The sequence below is a fragment of the Odontomachus brunneus genome, unplaced genomic scaffold, assembly GCF_010583005.1.
Source record: "Odontomachus brunneus isolate Ranch 3 - 2012 unplaced genomic scaffold, Obru_v1 Obru_scaffold_061, whole genome shotgun sequence".
NCBI classification, from domain to species: Eukaryota; Metazoa; Arthropoda; class Insecta; order Hymenoptera; family Formicidae; genus Odontomachus; species Odontomachus brunneus.
This window is the reverse complement of record NW_022639511.1, coordinates 113310-130101: the sequence shown is the minus strand read 5'-3', so window position 1 is coordinate 130101 and position 16792 is coordinate 113310. Positions and strand designations below refer to the sequence as shown.

Here is a 16792-nt window from a genome sequence, read left to right as displayed (position 1 = left end):
TCTCTCTCTCTCTCTCTCTCTCTCTCTCTCTCTCTCTCTCTCTCTCTCTCTCTCTCATTTTATTATTGAATAAGCTCTGAAACTGAAACTCCAGATTAGAGCGTCCCATAATGCTCGCCGTTTCTTATTGCGATTATCGCGCCATTTTAAATCCCGTAAAATAAATACAGATCAGTTCCAGGCCTTTCTTATTTTCTTTAGCTCGCGGATCTTTTCGCACCAGCTCGGCGTTGACTTCCAAGTCAACAACTTTGACGTCGCAGTTCGAGTAACAAGTCCAAGACACGGGGATAGTTTTTGCGTAAAAGTGAACTGTTATTTTCCGAAGCGTCTGTGGTCGGTTAAATTTACCGTAACTATCGTTCTCGACCGCGAGATTAGTCACGGGGGAAGAAGACATCGAGATACATATTTGCGAAGAAGTCGGCCTCAAATCGATAAAAAGAAATCGTAGACGAAAGAAATCTAGGACGCGTTGTACAAATCCGCATAGAAAATATTTTGCTATCTAATTGGGATTCAAACCGTTTTCCCACAATCATCGTAGGTCTTAAATGGGAAATCTATGCAGAGTCTGGTTAAAAGTAATGTTTCAAACATGCGAATTTAAAGATCCTATTTGTTCATTCCCAACATTTTCCCAAAAAATTTTTTCTAGTTTACATTTTAAGCTAAAATTGAGCAAAATACAACAACAAAACAATTTGAGTACTTACTCATTATAATATAAATATACGCATATACTTGTAAAAAGTAAATACTCTAAGCATTTCAAATATTTTACCCTAAGAATTCACATAGAATAAATAAATTTATTTAAAACAAAACAATATATTCTCACTTATTTATTTATTTTAGTATAAAAGACCTTAAGTGAAAAAAAAAATATACATATATATATATATACAGGGTGTTCCCAAAAGGTGGTACCAAATTTTAGGGGTATGTAGTACTCGTTAAAACAAACCAAAAACTCTTAATGAACAGTACTCCGAAAACCTTTTATTTCTGAGTTATGAAGCATTTTCTGTTCTGTGAAAAATAGAAAATAACTAAAATTTACAATAAATGTTCAATGTGCCCTCCGTCCATTTCAACGCACAATTTTGCTAAACATTCTTCTAATTGGCTATCGGCGATTCGGATAAGCTGTATGATACAAGCGTGCTGCTTTTGAAGCATTGCCCTTTGCTCAGCCATACATAAAATGAATATCCGTCATTTCAGAATTTGTGTAAAAATTAGCCATTTTTTCAGATAACACAAAACTAGACACGGTCCACAATCCAAAGTTGAATACAACAATCCCTGCGTAATTAGGTGGTCACATACGGGCGTCCGTGAATGAACTGACTAAGAGACTTGGAAACTGTTGTCAACAAATACGAAATAAACCTGGACTCTTTGACCTTCAATGACGAAACATGCCGAAATGTGTATTGACATGAGCCGAAAACACATTGAATATTTATTGTAGATTTAATTTATTTTCTATTTTTCTCAGAACAAAATGCTTCATAACTCAGAAATAAAAGGTTTTCGGAGTACTGTTCATTAAGAGTTTTAGGTTTGTTTTAACGAGTACTACATATCCCTAAAATTTGGTACCACCTTTTGGGAACACTCTGTTTTGTGCGTGTGTGTGTGTGTATGTAGAAAATATAGATATATAGAAAACATATATAGAAAAAGTGGAAAATCGTTTTTTTCTTAAATTAAATTTTATTAAATAAATAAATGATTAGCACACAACAAGTGCAAATTAAGCTCATATTATTTTTATTCCTTTTATCTTGATTGATTTTAATCTAAGAGCCCTTGTTTTGATTTTATTGAGATTTAATTTCAGGAGTTGAAAATATAATCAAGAAATTTTGTCGATTTTTTAACTTGCTTTGAAAGTAATATTTACAAGTTACAAGTTAACATTGAAATTTCGAAGATTAGGGAAGACCGGAGCTAGTTAGCTACCGAGGTGAGTTGGCAAAACTGATTATTTCTGCTATTTTCTAATAAGTTGCAGAATTAAGTAAGCAAGATCTTTAAACATGTCAAGGATGACTTTGCAATCTCTGCTTGCTCGATTCTGATATCTGTTAAAAACAATAGATACAATCAATTTTACCAACTTAGCTTTAGTAGCCAACCAGCCGAACTTTTCTTAATCAATTCTTAAGCAAGCTATACGTTCTTGACACAACAATGCACGGATGGCATCTTATATATAGTTTACGTTGTGTGTATGCAGACGCAGAATATAATTTATGCGTGAACGTACAACCTTGATTAAAACATGCTGCAACGTGTGTTGCCTGTAAAACTGAAGGAATTTTTTCGTATCCTAATAGACAACAAATAAGCAATTTTCGCACGCACCTCTCGAGTCAAAGGCATTTTATCGTGCAATCGAATCGACGGATACTATCAGAAAAATTGTGGATTATGGTATATAAATAGACAATATTATCTCGAACGCGATATTAATAGGCGCGATGCCGATAAACATAGAGTTTACAAACGGGTGCTAAAATATAAGCACCGGTGTAAGATTATATACCGCGTGCTTGTTGATTACAGTAATAAATTTATGCGTTGTTTAGCTACATCTCTCACAATACTTACGCGAATTGTCGTGTCATCTCGTGCGAGCTCCAAATCGCATCGGCGTGATGCAGACGATATTCTCGCGTAATAATTCTCACGCATTATCGTCACATAAAACAATAGCCGTTCCTCAAAACGATATCACGGAATTAGTAACGGCCGCAGTGGTGGTGTGTGCGATGTAAAGTGCGGCGCGAGAATTTTCCTTAGCCGATTTACCCCGCCGGGTCAAGGATTATTATATAATATATCGTGCGATTCTAAGTTTTCATCGCGCTTTTAAGGATTCCCTCCAAACGCGCGGCCTTTCGTTAATGATTCATAATCATTAATGAAAAGCCGCGCATTCGGGCTTAATAATACTTTATTAATAATAGCCTATTAATAATAGTTATTAATAATAGTCTCCTCTGTGCTTTCACGATATCAATCTCAAGAACACATAAAATCCGTATCAAAATCAAGATAAATTTCTTTTACGAATAAAAGCAATGCCGACACTGGTCGATTGTATTACACGTTATAATAGAGTTATATGCCTCCATATTATAATGGTGGCATATTGTTCCGCGTTGTATTAGCACAATTACTTCTTGGCGGAAGTCACAGTGAAGCTTAAGCCGCCATCGAAAAGAAAAGATTCATCCAATCAGAGGCGAATTAGAGAATCCGAAATGAATTATCTTCAGCTCCGTGCAAGCAGTCGCTATCGGCAAGGTCGTCTTTGTTGAAACGCGCGCTGCAATTTTAATAGGATATCCTTATTTGCGAAATACTGCGTTCAATTCCCATCAGTTTATCCGACTAATCGAATCTCTATTAGCGAAATCGAATTTTCTCCCGCGCACTCGAAGAACGAAACAGTCAACAGCCTCCTCATTAAAACTCACGGAATCGAAGCCCGTAAACTTGTCGTCGCTGTATCTCCTCATGCATCTGAATAGACAGGAAAAAGAGGAAAAACAAGGATGAAAACGATTTGTCAGGGGAGTGGATTTATTATCGCGGCGCGAGCGCACCGAATTACCCGTACTCGAGAACTGTAATTTAACGAAAGTCAAGGCATAATAAATACGAAAAGAGCGTGTTCTTCTATTTTTTCTTCTTTTTTTATAGATACATCGAATCGTCGCTGCGGATTTTGAAATTGGCCGGCTAACAAAGGAGGTATTGCAGGAGAATCAATATTCTCGTTGCAAAGCAATTGTGTGCCGTTGCAAACTTCGTTTTAATCCTCCGCCGCTGTGTCGCGTGTTCTGTGCTCACAAATAAAAATGTTTAATTTATTGGGCATTTGTCACTCACGATCAAACTTTCTCACAACTGTCCGGCATCTCGGGCGAATATCAGTGCACATTCCTTTCATTCTGTCCGCGAAGAGATATGTTTGAAAATTGATATTCTAATATTCGACCGAGTTATCGGCTTGATGAGAATTCGCGATCGGATGAAAATCAATAGCCCCGCGATGATTACATGCTGATAACAATTTACACTTAAATTCTATTACTTTTATTGCGAATTGAAACTCCCTTGCGGAATGAAAATGCCAATTTTTATAAGCTGTCGCGATTGAATTAAAGATTACAGACTATTTATTGCAGAGAGATTAGAGAAAATCATATATTTTAGACAAAAATAAAGAACTGTAAATTCATGATACACACACAGTCATTCGACACAACATTTGCACGTAATGTAAAGTTTTAATTACCATTGCGTATTCAGATATTTCCCTCTTCTCTTTTAATAAACTTAACGCTCTATAATAAATATTAATATCTCAAGGAAACGTACATTTCCTTCGGCAAATAATGCAAACGTATTAATTCCTCATTAATAATATTCAATGAATGTTTAATTAGACAAATGATTGCACACGATGCAACAGGCGATTAAGTTAAGAACGGCCTCTTAATATCACACTGACGTATCAATGTATGATTTAATATGCAAAATGTAACTTTCAATCGCTCGAGGTATCTTATAATTTTGCATCTTACGTCACGATAGTTGCATGCACGTGTGATCTTTGATACGATCGTTCCCACGTTTTCCGACGAAACTTGTTTTACTCTTGTTTATAAAGCAATTATTGGTCCATAAATGAAACTTTATTGCGACACGAATAAAACAATTCGATGTTTTATTCGCAATGCTCCATGTCTCTCTCTCTCTCTCTCTCTCTCTCTCTGATATTATTAATCTGTCAGACAAACGAAGAAACCAATTAAACGCAAGCGTTGATTAACGTATGACAAAAGGACCAATGTTAACGAGAAGACCACTGTTATTCTATTTTCCGATAATAGCGTTTGATTCACGGACATCCGATGCAAAGAAACAAAAACAAACACGCGCATTGACAAATACACAATTTACCCCGGTATCGCGTTTCATTCAGATCAATTCCCCAACATTCTTGTCCACGTCCCTACAAATGAGAAATCGCGAATCACGCTTTTCATAATACTGCTGACGATGTATACGCGTGGGTTGCAGTTACTACGAGATGCGAGAGAAGTCACGTTCGTGTACTTTGAGGGAATTCTCTCTTTCATGAATATATATGCACCGTTAAGTTTAGGGTCGATCGCCCCGAGCGACTATACGCCTTATTTTTAACTCTTTAAAACAACCTCAACGGAACCGGCACACGTTCTAAAAATTGGGAATGCAGCGAGACTGCACTCAGAGACACGGCAATAGCTATAATTAATAGGATACAGCGGGGTAAATTGAATAGCGGGGAAATTTGGGTAATATTAAACGTTTGCGACAATTTCAGAAAAACATGAGATGCTTTGTTTTATGTTTGAGGTTAGCAGTAAGGAAGATACTGTGGTCTACATATTTATACAAATTTTAAAGAATATTTGTGAATCTGAAGGTCTGTGGAATATTTTATATTAAGCAGGGTAGGTAGAGAACTTCTGTTGTTACTGTAGTTTATAAGAGTATATTCTGCTAGTTTAAACTTTCATAAAATCTACGTAAAAACTATAATAACAATATAACTTAAAAATGTTTTCCGCATGTATTAGCGATCACCACGTCGACTAGTGGCGCATTTTGTTCAGTTATTGTAGTACTATATCACAATGTTTTTATCTCGCACAGAGTGAATTACAATACAGTAGAGAATTACAATACATTTTTATGGGGCAATTTGAATAATGCACTCAGTTCCTTAATATGCATATTTCAACTGTTTTAAGACACATTTCGTTATTTCAAATGATGAGACATTATGAAAAAAGGATATTCGACTAAATTGGAACAAAGAAAGTATGAAACAAGCCATTACATCTGTTATCGATGGTGTGATATCCATTTTAGCATGCACAGTTATTGCACAATTATTTCACGTTCCCTACAAGTTTATACAGAAAAGTTCAATCTAATCAAAGACAAATATGTGATAAAAATGAAATCCCTCCTTCTATTGAGCGCTCCGCCGTGTTTAATAGCATTTTAAAAAAAACTTGACTGTGTATGTGCATTTTGTAAAGTCAGCTATTATTTAAATGTCTCTATAAAAAAAGGGGACTGGATTCGTTGCCAGCACTGCAAAGCATAGTATCATGAGCAATGCGTTGGAGCCAAAGGGAAAAAAAGTTCATTTGTGGCCCTTGTATATGAATTTTTTATATAACACTAATATGATTAGTTTTTTCTCTTATTATCTTAATTTTTGTTTAATTTTGTTTGAAAAGTGCAATTATTATTAAAAATACAATAGATAAATATAATGTTTTGCTTTTATTAAAATATTATAATGTTTATTATAATTATTATGTTAATTTAATTATATTTATAATGTTAATTTTAGTTAATGTTAGTTTATTTATGTTCGTTGTATTTAAAATATTATATGGGGCTAACATGATTACTTTGACTTTCTATATATATAATTTGTACTCAATTTTATTACATATTTTTCTAATTTATGTTCAATTTGATCTGAAAAGTATAATAAAATGTTCAAAGAACAACATTTAAATACATGATTTAGTTTTTGTTATAATATTAATACTCATTTTTAATGTTATTCAAATTACTCCTTAAGATGTCCGAATTCCCCTTCAAAATTGATCTTCATTAAAATTGTAAGGGTAAGTTAAATAATAGCATTACGCCTCAAGATTTAAAGAGTAATTTCTCATATATGGAGTAAATACTCCTTAGACATCTGAGTTTCCTGCTACATATTCAATGTAAGGATAAAATTATTATTTCTCGAGAAATTGTTCAAAAAGTTTGAAATTATCCAAATTACCCCGCTTTACCCTATGACTTTACCCTATGCAATAGTGGTCGGTGGTCGCATATTTATTTTACTTTATTTGTCAATGTATACAGTTACTTCCAGATGCAGTTGCCATTGCGATTTGACTCGATATATCGATGCTGCAGGATTGCGCGCCCCTTTAGACGGGTTCATCGATTAGCCCTGCGGCCGGCGCGCCTTTAGCACATTCACGGGCGTGCGCGTGCAGCGCACTCAAGTGGCTTTCCAGCACCTTTTAAAATTAACGTATCAATGAATTTAAATGAGCTAAGACCGTGTTACAAATACGACGAATAAGTTGAAATTGAAATTGTTTTTAAGAATGAAAATAACTTATTTCTTTAGTATCCACAGACGCCAAACTGCAACGTTATCTATCTGATAATTCACAAATCAAAAACTGCAGTACTTTCTAAATTTCTTGGAATGAAAATACTGCCACTCTTGCAATAACACCCCAAGAAATTTAGAGAGTACTCAGTGCTGCTACGCGTCCGCCGGAGGATTAAAAGGCGCGTAGGAAATTTAGACCCGTATTCTGAGTTTTCTTTTAACAATAAATGAGCCTCTAAAAGTAACTCATAACCAATCAGAAAGCTTATAAGCCACTTTTAAAGGCTTATCGCCTTTAAAAGAGAATTTATTGTTAAAAGAGAACTCAGAATATGGGCCTTGGTGTTTTTCCCTCGCAACGACCAAGAGTGTTTCCTCGTATATTATCAGCGTAAGTGATTGATTGCTTCCGAGTAAGTCTCATTATCTTAAGATATCCCGATATTGTTTTCGTTGCGCGAGAAGTGTCATAACATTTCAATAACATGGCAAAAGTATATTTTGAGTTTTGACGCGTTTACCTTCCGTGCGCATGAAAATTTTTTGTTTTACGAAATTAATACTTCTGTAGATTACATTATTACAACGGTATCCATTACTGCTCATAAAAACACGAAACTCATTGATACGCACGCGATATAAATGTGTACAGTAAAAAGCCACTCGATAGCTCTTTGCATTTATATTTTACGAATAGGACTGCATTGATTTCTCGCTTTAAAGGAATGAGAAAGAGAAAGAAAGAGAGAGAGGAGAAAACTATATGAAAACAATTCTTGGAAAAGCAAAACTTTGACTGCATTGCTTGCAAACTTGCCAAATATGACTGGCGCTTTCTTACTCATCATACTACTTCATTAACATCTATTAAATAAAGAAGTCAAATATTTGAAAAGGGAAGAGTTCCGCAAGATTTTCATCTCAATACCGTGATATTCGTTCGTCTTTGATTGTAGCGATTATCACGAAAAATGGAAAAAATGCTTGGTTGGTATTAAATATCTGATGAAATATGAATGAATCTGAATTTCGGTCGAGGTCGAGGTTACCAGAATTCCCTTCAAGTTAATAAGATTATGCTTAATAAGATTCTAGTTGAACAGTCGTGAATTCTGGTTAACCAGAAATCTTGTTAACAGAAAAAATACTTGAAAACTTATTTGTGGAATATAAAAACTATACTTCACAGGAATAAACTTCATTTCACAAAAATAGACTTTATATTCTCGATAGATAAATTTTGTAATATTTTTTTTCTCAGTGCTTGCGAATAGGATTCTGATAACTTCGAGCAGAATTCTAGTTGGTTCATACTTCACCGGACACTTGATTAATCCAACCGAAGCTTTTCTCCCGTGTATACGCTGAGCGAAAATCAACGCGAGAACATCATTCATTCGATCGCCGAAGGATATATTCGTGATTGGCAATTCCCGTGTCGAAAATGCACGCGCTATTACAGCAGCCAATCATTCTGGAATTTCGACATAAAAGCGATACGCGCATCGCTACTGGTGGCGTAAGCGGAATTTACGATTCATAGTTTGGAGTCGGGACACGAGCTAACCTTACATTGTGATCATACGACCTCACAAATCTAGCATAGCTGAGCATGCATAAAAATCTACTCGACTTACTACAAGCAGATCTAAGTGTCATCCAGTCGTTGAAGACGGAGCAAACGGCTCTGCATCGGTCTGCCTGTCTCTCACTTTCCCCTGCTGCTGCTACTGCTGCTGCTGTTCCGTTGTCTCTCCTTCGCTCTCCTCGACGAAAGATACTGGTGCCGATCGTCGTTGTGTGCAGTATTTCTCCGCCTTTCTCGCCCCGTCGATCCCGCACTCGATCTCTGCACCCCGAAATCGCACGCGAGCCGTGTTATATCCGCGGGACACACCACACGATACCCATGACGACGTGTTCTCTCTTTTTCAGCGCTTCTACGTACGCACGTACGTACGCGCGTACGTGAATTACGCTCGCCTCGACACCTCGATTGGCTGAGTTTGACGTTAGGTTAGATCCGTGATTTTTTTATTGGTGAGAAGTGCACGCGACCCGACCGAGGTGCTCTTCTTCCAATTTGGCGCCAAGTGTTCGCAAGAGCAGCAGAATGAACACTCTCCACGTCTCAACGCTCGACGCTCTACTGAGCCACCGCGCCGCTACGACTGACAATCGGCAACGCGCGCTTCGAGATGGTTCGTCGCGCGCATGCGCGCTGCGAAGTAATAAGCGAAAATGCGCTCGCAGCTCCGCTCGCACACACATCGGCAGATTTGCTTAGAAAATAATGCTCTGTGTTTGTCGAGCGACATCCGTCCTTCCGTTCCAGTGAGTCGTGTTTACTGTCCCGCTCGTCGCACGAATAACGTGTCTACGGGATATTAAGGTAAACCTGAGGGACGTGTATAATACACGATCAGAAATGCCCGTCGGGAACGTGACATTTTAAATGTATGTGACTTTCCGAGATACGCGCCTTTCCTGCTGCTCACCGTCGCGCCGATGCGCTCGTAAGCGACAACTCGAGAGTGATTAATATGTGTAAAGACATTCGCTTATGTAAGCTTCACGAATCTTTCCTGGAAGTCCCGCTGTCGACGTTCCTCGCCGTAGTTCTGAGCCGAGTGTCAACTCCAATGTCGATTCTTTGATAGATTTCTGGTGTGTTTAGGGCAGGACGTCACGGATACCTAATTACAGAAAGCGCCAGTAGCTCGAATTTTTCTACTGAAGGTGCGATGATCGATTCGCGCGGAGAAGGTATTGCGTATACATTACGTATTCTCACATGCCGATCTGCGCTGACGGCGCAGAGCGGAGCTCCGATAGTAAAGCGTGGAAATTCACGGCGGAATGATAATGTCATGAATACACAACACGGCGCCTATTGTTCTTCGGCAGACTTTCCCGAATAGTTGCCTCTGAATGCGCCGAAGATTGATTGCATTCGCGTGCACGAGGATTATAACGAGCCGAAAGATATTTGCGCCCGTGGAGAGACCCCGGCAGAGGGCTCGAACAAAATCCAATAGCATTGCCGCTCTCAATTGTAATTTAAATGCGCGTTTAATTCTACGCGAGTCGGAATGATAATCAATTTATCTCGCGCACGCGACCGCGAAGGAGAACGTAAGAGGAAACGAATTGCTGTCCCGCGAACGCACGTCAAGAACGATATATATTACACTCGACATACCCGTGAAATATTATTTTTCGATTGCGACATCGCTGTGGAGTATAATCGATGTCACGTAGACGCATATTTCGTATGCGACTCGCTCGTTAGATCCTCCTTCTCTGTCGAGCGACTCGAAAACGTCCAGATGTGAGATGAGAGTTGTTGTTTGTTATCTTGGAATACATCCGTTCGCGTTCTGTAAGGAAAAAGAAAAAGAAAGAGAGAAAGAGAGAGAAACACGGCGAAACGAAGGTTCATAACGTTACAGTGGTATTTTTCCGCAGGCGCAAATGATAATTGTCTGCTAGTAGATGTGTATGTGTGTGTGTGTGTGTATGTATACGTATGTATACCAGGAAAAAAATACAAAACCTACTGCCGTGACGTACACCGTTATGTTTGTCTCCTCATTATAAGGCTCGCCTTCGAAAATTGGCACGTGTAAGCGCCGGAAACCATACGAGCTATGCTGATGACCGATGTTCTCATATTGCTGATTTTCTCTTTTTCCCTCTCCCCTGAGCCCGAAAATCGCCGAAGTCACATGTCGCATTTGCTGTTAACTGTTCAAGTAAATTACTTCAATGAGAAATTGGGCGTAGTTAACACAACATATCATTATGTGCGAGTGTGCTTCCGAACAACGCGTTGCGAATCTTTCAAGCGTTAAATATTCATGATCTACTTGGTAGAAAAACTAACAAATCTCAAGTAATACTTGACTCATCTGAAACCTCGGCGTGCTCTACTCTCATTTTTATAGTTTTATGCATTTAGAAATAACTGCGAAGTAAAATAAAATAGTGTAAAATAAAATAGTTTAAAGTGATGTAGTCTAACATATTCGGTGGTGATTTAAAGTGATTGCGCAATTTCTCCCCAGGATTCTTTTTTAAATAAATATATCTTCTTTCCTCTTTGTTGCTATTTTCTTTGAGGAATTGTGAAAAACAAAACACAAAATATATCTAATTTGTATTTGCTATGAGTCAGAAAAGTATATAATAGTTGAGATAAATTATAGGAAATTTAATATTTTGTCGCGAAACTTTTCCGGACATATCACTTAAGGGAGTTAAGTCTGGTTTTGAGGCTTCAAAAAATCGATTTTTTTCAATTTTTTGAGAGCTAATAGTCTTAAGAGTAATCCACATAAACACTATCTAGGAAAAAGAAAAATTAGCTAAGATATATTAGGTCAAAGTAATACACTATATATTGGAGTCGAAATTTTAATCCTACTTTTGACCTCAATATTCTATTTAACGCTTGTTTAGATATTTTGAAACCTATATGAATTGTTTGATGCTACATGATCTCCTGAACTTCAATCGTAGCTCTACTTTTGACCACAATATTCCACTAAAGTTTACTTAGATATTCTGAAGCCTATGTATCAACCACTTTTGAAACTATGTAACCTACAGATTACATTTAAAGCTTATAAATTCTATTTAAACGAATTGCTGCGCCTACCATGATACATCTAAAATTTTCTTAACCTTTTACAATAAGTAAATGTCAAACTTTCTTTTTTAAACTATGTTTAAATTCTAAACTATTGTTTTTTTATACTATAACTAACGACTATAACTAACTACCTGAATCTAGCAGACAGAGTTGGCAGGCGAACACCGGGTCCCAGGGGCGAATAATAGAGTGGGCCTTCAAAAAAAAAAAGTTTTATAATGCAATTACAGCTTTCAAACTGGGAAAAGCCATAAATCTTATATCATTAAATGATTTTTCAAACAATTTTCAAGCAAACGAAGTTATTAAACAATATTTATAAATGTTTATAAGCATTTCTTAAATAATAATAGCAGCAGTTCCCACATGCATTCGATTGAACGTACGAAATTTGGCTCAAATATTGTTTGGACGATGCTCGATATATCGGCATGTAAACGGCGAGGGAACGTCATTGTTAAATAATTTTTAAAAAATGTTTAAAACTGTTGCTTACTTAAGAATTCAGCAGCTCCCACACGCATTCGATTGGACGTACCAAAATTGGCTCAAATATTATTTGGAAGATGCTTCGTGCATTGGAGTGTCAACCGCGAGGAAACGCCATTGTTTAACAATATTTGCGATTTTTTCAACAATTTTTGCAAGTTGAATAATAAACATGTTTGAAGTTAATATTTGGTTGGTCATTCGCAAACATTGTTAAACAATATCGTTTCCTCGCGGTTGACACTCCAATGCACGAAGCATCTTCTAAACAATATTTGAATCAATTTTCGTACATTCAATCGAATGCATGTGGGAGCTACTGAATTCTTAAGTATGCAACAGTTGTGAATATTAAAAAAAAATTATTAACAATGGCGTTCCTTCGCGGTTCACACTCCAATGCACGAAGCATCTTCCAAACAATATTTGAGCCAAATTTCGTACGTTCAATCGAATGCATGTGGGAACTGCTGCTATTATTATTTAAGAAATGCTTATAAACATTTATAAATATTGTTTAATAACTTCGTTTGCTTGAAAATCGTGCGAAAAATTATTTAATAATATAAGAGTTATGTCTTTCCCCAATTTGAAAGCTGTAATTGCATTATAAAACATTTTTTTTCTTGGGGGCCTATTCTATCATTCGCCTCTGGACCGCGACGTTCGCCTGCCAACTCTGTCTGCTAGATTCAGCGTCGTCTATAACTATGTGTTTAAATAGTATATATTTGTATAGGTACTATTGTACATATTAAAAAATAATAAGCATAGGAACGAAAATATGTTAAAATATGCAATTTTTAATAAAGAATAAAGAAGTCAAAAGAGAATTATATATATATAATTCTCTTTTGACTTCTTTATTCTTTATTAAAAATTGCATATTTTAACATATTTTCGCAACATATATATATATAGATATGTAGCGTATTGGTGACTTATGCAGTGAATAATAAAATGGATACAGTTGATATAAAAGTTAATAAAAGTTTGTATTAATTGTTAGTGTTTTTAAAATATCCTTGTATCGTATATGTAATAATAGATCTGTTTTCTGTGGCTGCAGCTGAACTGATGCAATAAGTTAGAATGAGAAAATGTATACTTATCTCACTTCAATTTATTGTACTAGTTCAGCAGTGCAACTACGGAAAACAGACTTAGGCGCTTGGCCGATTCAAATAGCGCGTGTCTAGTGCTTTACCTTCGATCTCTTTTGTTTTGTTTTGTGAATAATAAAATGTAACTATACGTATATAAATATACGTTGACAATATTCTACAATGTTAACGAAACACAATTTCTTTCCACTCTGAGCGTTAGTTTCGATTCGAACATTGTAGAAAGCGAAGACGTAATATACAAGATAATCCATATCTACGCCAGTATAGTTAAAATCGCCAATTCTCCAATCAGTATATTTAATGATGGCTTCGTGAATGTGCTTAAAATTATAGAAACAATCCATCGCATAACCATCAGCAATACAGCTTATAACTTAGCTGTTTCACGGGACGAAACTCGTCTCAAATTCTGGGCTCATCATGCGTTTTCAAAAGAAGCGAGAATTATCCTTCGAGAAGCGAAAACAATCCATAAAAAAAAGAACTTAATATATGAAGAAGAAAAAGATTCCCTCTATATATATGTAGCCCTGGAATAGTTGAGTAATGGTAAGTCCAATAATATATACATATTATCGCGCAAATGTTTGACAAAACTTGCGTTTTTCTCAAAATCGTATTTTCAAATATGGACCACGATCAATAACCTATGTTAATTTTTCACTTTGTTAATTTTGTTAATTTTGTTTTTGGAACCGAAATAAGGGAAACAAGAACGAGCAAAAATGAAATTTTTATTCCAACTGTCGCCATATTGAAAATATGCATGCGATATCAATTATTCAGATGAAAATTACAAGTTCAAGAAAATCGCGCAGTTTTTATTTTTAGTCTTATCGCAAGACTCTAGGATGGTCACCGTTTGATTATATTCGCGATGCAGACCTAACTTTTCCACCGTATTATATTAACTATTGGAGAGCAACATGAAATATAAAATATTTTTCGTAATATATTTTTAACATATTTTTAGAGAATATATCACTTGTTAACTATAACTATAGAGAATATATCACTTGTTAACTATAACTGTATTTTTATTCATGAAAAAATTCATAAATGTACTTTTGAATCTGGCTTTCAAGACTAAAAAATCCCCTTAAGGGAATGCTGAAAACTTTAGCGACAGAATACTGACATTTTTCTACAAAGTTTACGTCGTATTAATAAAATTTTAGTAATTTTTTTTTTCGTTCTCGTCACATACTGAGAAATGTTCCTACTTATTTTTGCACGTACTTTTATTGCGTAAAAGCATTTATAATTCTGTACCACCTGTATAATGTAAACTTTGCAGAAAAATGTCAGTAAAGTTTTCAATTTCTGTCGGTAAAGTTTTCAGTTTCAGCATCCCCCAAAGAGATCAAAATGAGTGTTAAAGTAATTTTTCTGCGCAGTTTTTCATTTTTGCATAATATAAATATTGCTAATGTAAAGGGCAATCGTATTACGAGATTTGCTTTTCGTTGTTACAAGCTCGATAACGAGGAGAGCCACAAGCAGACACGTAATTGCTAATTTGTGCGATAATCTTCGCAAATACGTCTACATCGCGCTCGACACAGCCGACGGATAATCAACAATTTGTCCGCCTGTGACGAATCGTAGATTTTTTAGCGCAAATTCAACCTATAAATCGTGTGAAATGAATCATAAAGAGAAGTTTAACGTGCACGCCCGACGAGCGTTGACGAGTGAATTGTCGGTTCATTACGCAATGCCATCTGATTTACGTGGCCGAAATCGATAACTTATATGAGTCAGTGCTCGTACAGCGCAGATATATCGAGGAAATTTTGCAAATCAATCATGATAACGATGAGCATCTGCCCGCATTCATTGCGCAACGCAAAAATTATCTTTCGTATCACTCTTCCTAATTACTTCCTCCGAGTCTCGGATAACGCACGCGGATGGCTTTCGGCAATTTGGAGAAACTCACGAAACATTCTGTCGCAAAGTAAGATTCTCTGACCTCTGCGTAGAATAGTTTCGCGTTCCATTACATTAACATTCATTTTAACTTCGTAAGTGGTATGTCCGAAAAAGTTCCGCGGTAAAATATTATAAATTCCTCTTTATTCACTTAAGCTGTCGAGCGCGATGTAGACGTATTTGCGAAGATTATCGCACAAATTAGCAATTACGTGTCTGCTTGTGGCTCTCCTCGTTATCGAGCTTGTAACAACGAAAAGCAAATCTCGTAATACGATTGCCCTTTACATTAGCAATATTTATATTATGCAAAAATGAAAAACTGCGCAGAAAAATTACTTTAACACTCATTTTGATCTCTTTGGGGGATGCTGAAACTGAAAACTTTACCGACAGAAATTGAAAACTTTACTGACATTTTTCTCTTTATTCACTTAAGCTGTTGTATACTTTTCATAGCAAATATAAATTAGACATATCTTGCGCCCTATTTCGCAAAAGTCCTCAAAGAAAATAGCAATAAAGAGAAAAGAAGTTCAGATATGCTTATTTAAGAAAAAAATCGTCCTGGAGGAAAATGTTGTTACTTTAAATCATCCCACTAAATTGGTCAGACTCTTTCTATATCACTTTAAATTATTTTATTTTACACTATTATATATCGATAAAATTGAAGAATAAAAAATGCGCCGCGAGATTCCTCGTGACGAGAATTGGTGCGGCAAAAGCGCTACGTATCTCAACGTATCGTGATTCGACGGAATGTGTCCCTCCCCTCCCTCTAACGGGAAACGCTTTTTTCGCCCTCGTGGTAATAAAATTCCTCATAAAACACCAATCGTCGGTATTTCCATTTCGACTGGCCGCTACAAACCTAACCTAATCTAACGTTCCACGGATGCACCGCGGATCACCGCGCGCGAATATTCTCCACGAAACTTGCAAATCCAATTTCCCGGATTACAGCTCGGGTTAGGAATTCCCGTTGCTGAAAAGCTGGACCGGCCGAGTCCGATTTAACTTTGACAAGGCGTGTGTTACGGACGAAACGTATTTCATTCTTTGCCCTGGGGATCTTTAAAGCCAACATCAGGTGCGCAAGCGAGGGCCACAGGTGGTGCGTTGACAGCGCTCTGCGCGAACGGTGCGGTATTATTGACTTTTCCTTTGGGTCGTGCAAATTGATTAATTAATCATTCGTAAGATGGGTCGCGGAATCACGACAGATTTCCGCGCGGTGCATATATCTTTGTAGTCTCAACTGAGATGTACACACACACACACACACACACACACACACACACACACACACACACACACACACACACACACACACACACACACACACACACACACACA

The 16792-nt window shown here is 36.6% G+C and overlaps 1 protein-coding gene across 5 annotated transcripts in view; it reads right to left on the bottom strand.

Moving 5' to 3' along the window:
* LOC116846193 overlaps positions 1-16792 on the bottom strand; it is a 114207-nt gene that overhangs the window by 92791 nt on the left and 4624 nt on the right. For 2 of the 5 annotated variants that reach the window (XM_032819731.1, XM_032819727.1), the window contains exons 2-4: positions 10789-10975; positions 10431-10608; positions 8866-9924 (exon numbers count right to left, since the gene is read on the bottom strand). The gene's annotated coding sequence lies outside the window, so the exon portion shown is untranslated. Of the gene's footprint in view, positions 1-8865; positions 9925-10430; positions 10609-10788; positions 11064-16792 lie in introns of those variants that run through there. The other 3 variants (XM_032819728.1, XM_032819729.1, XM_032819730.1) reach the window with 3 other exon arrangements.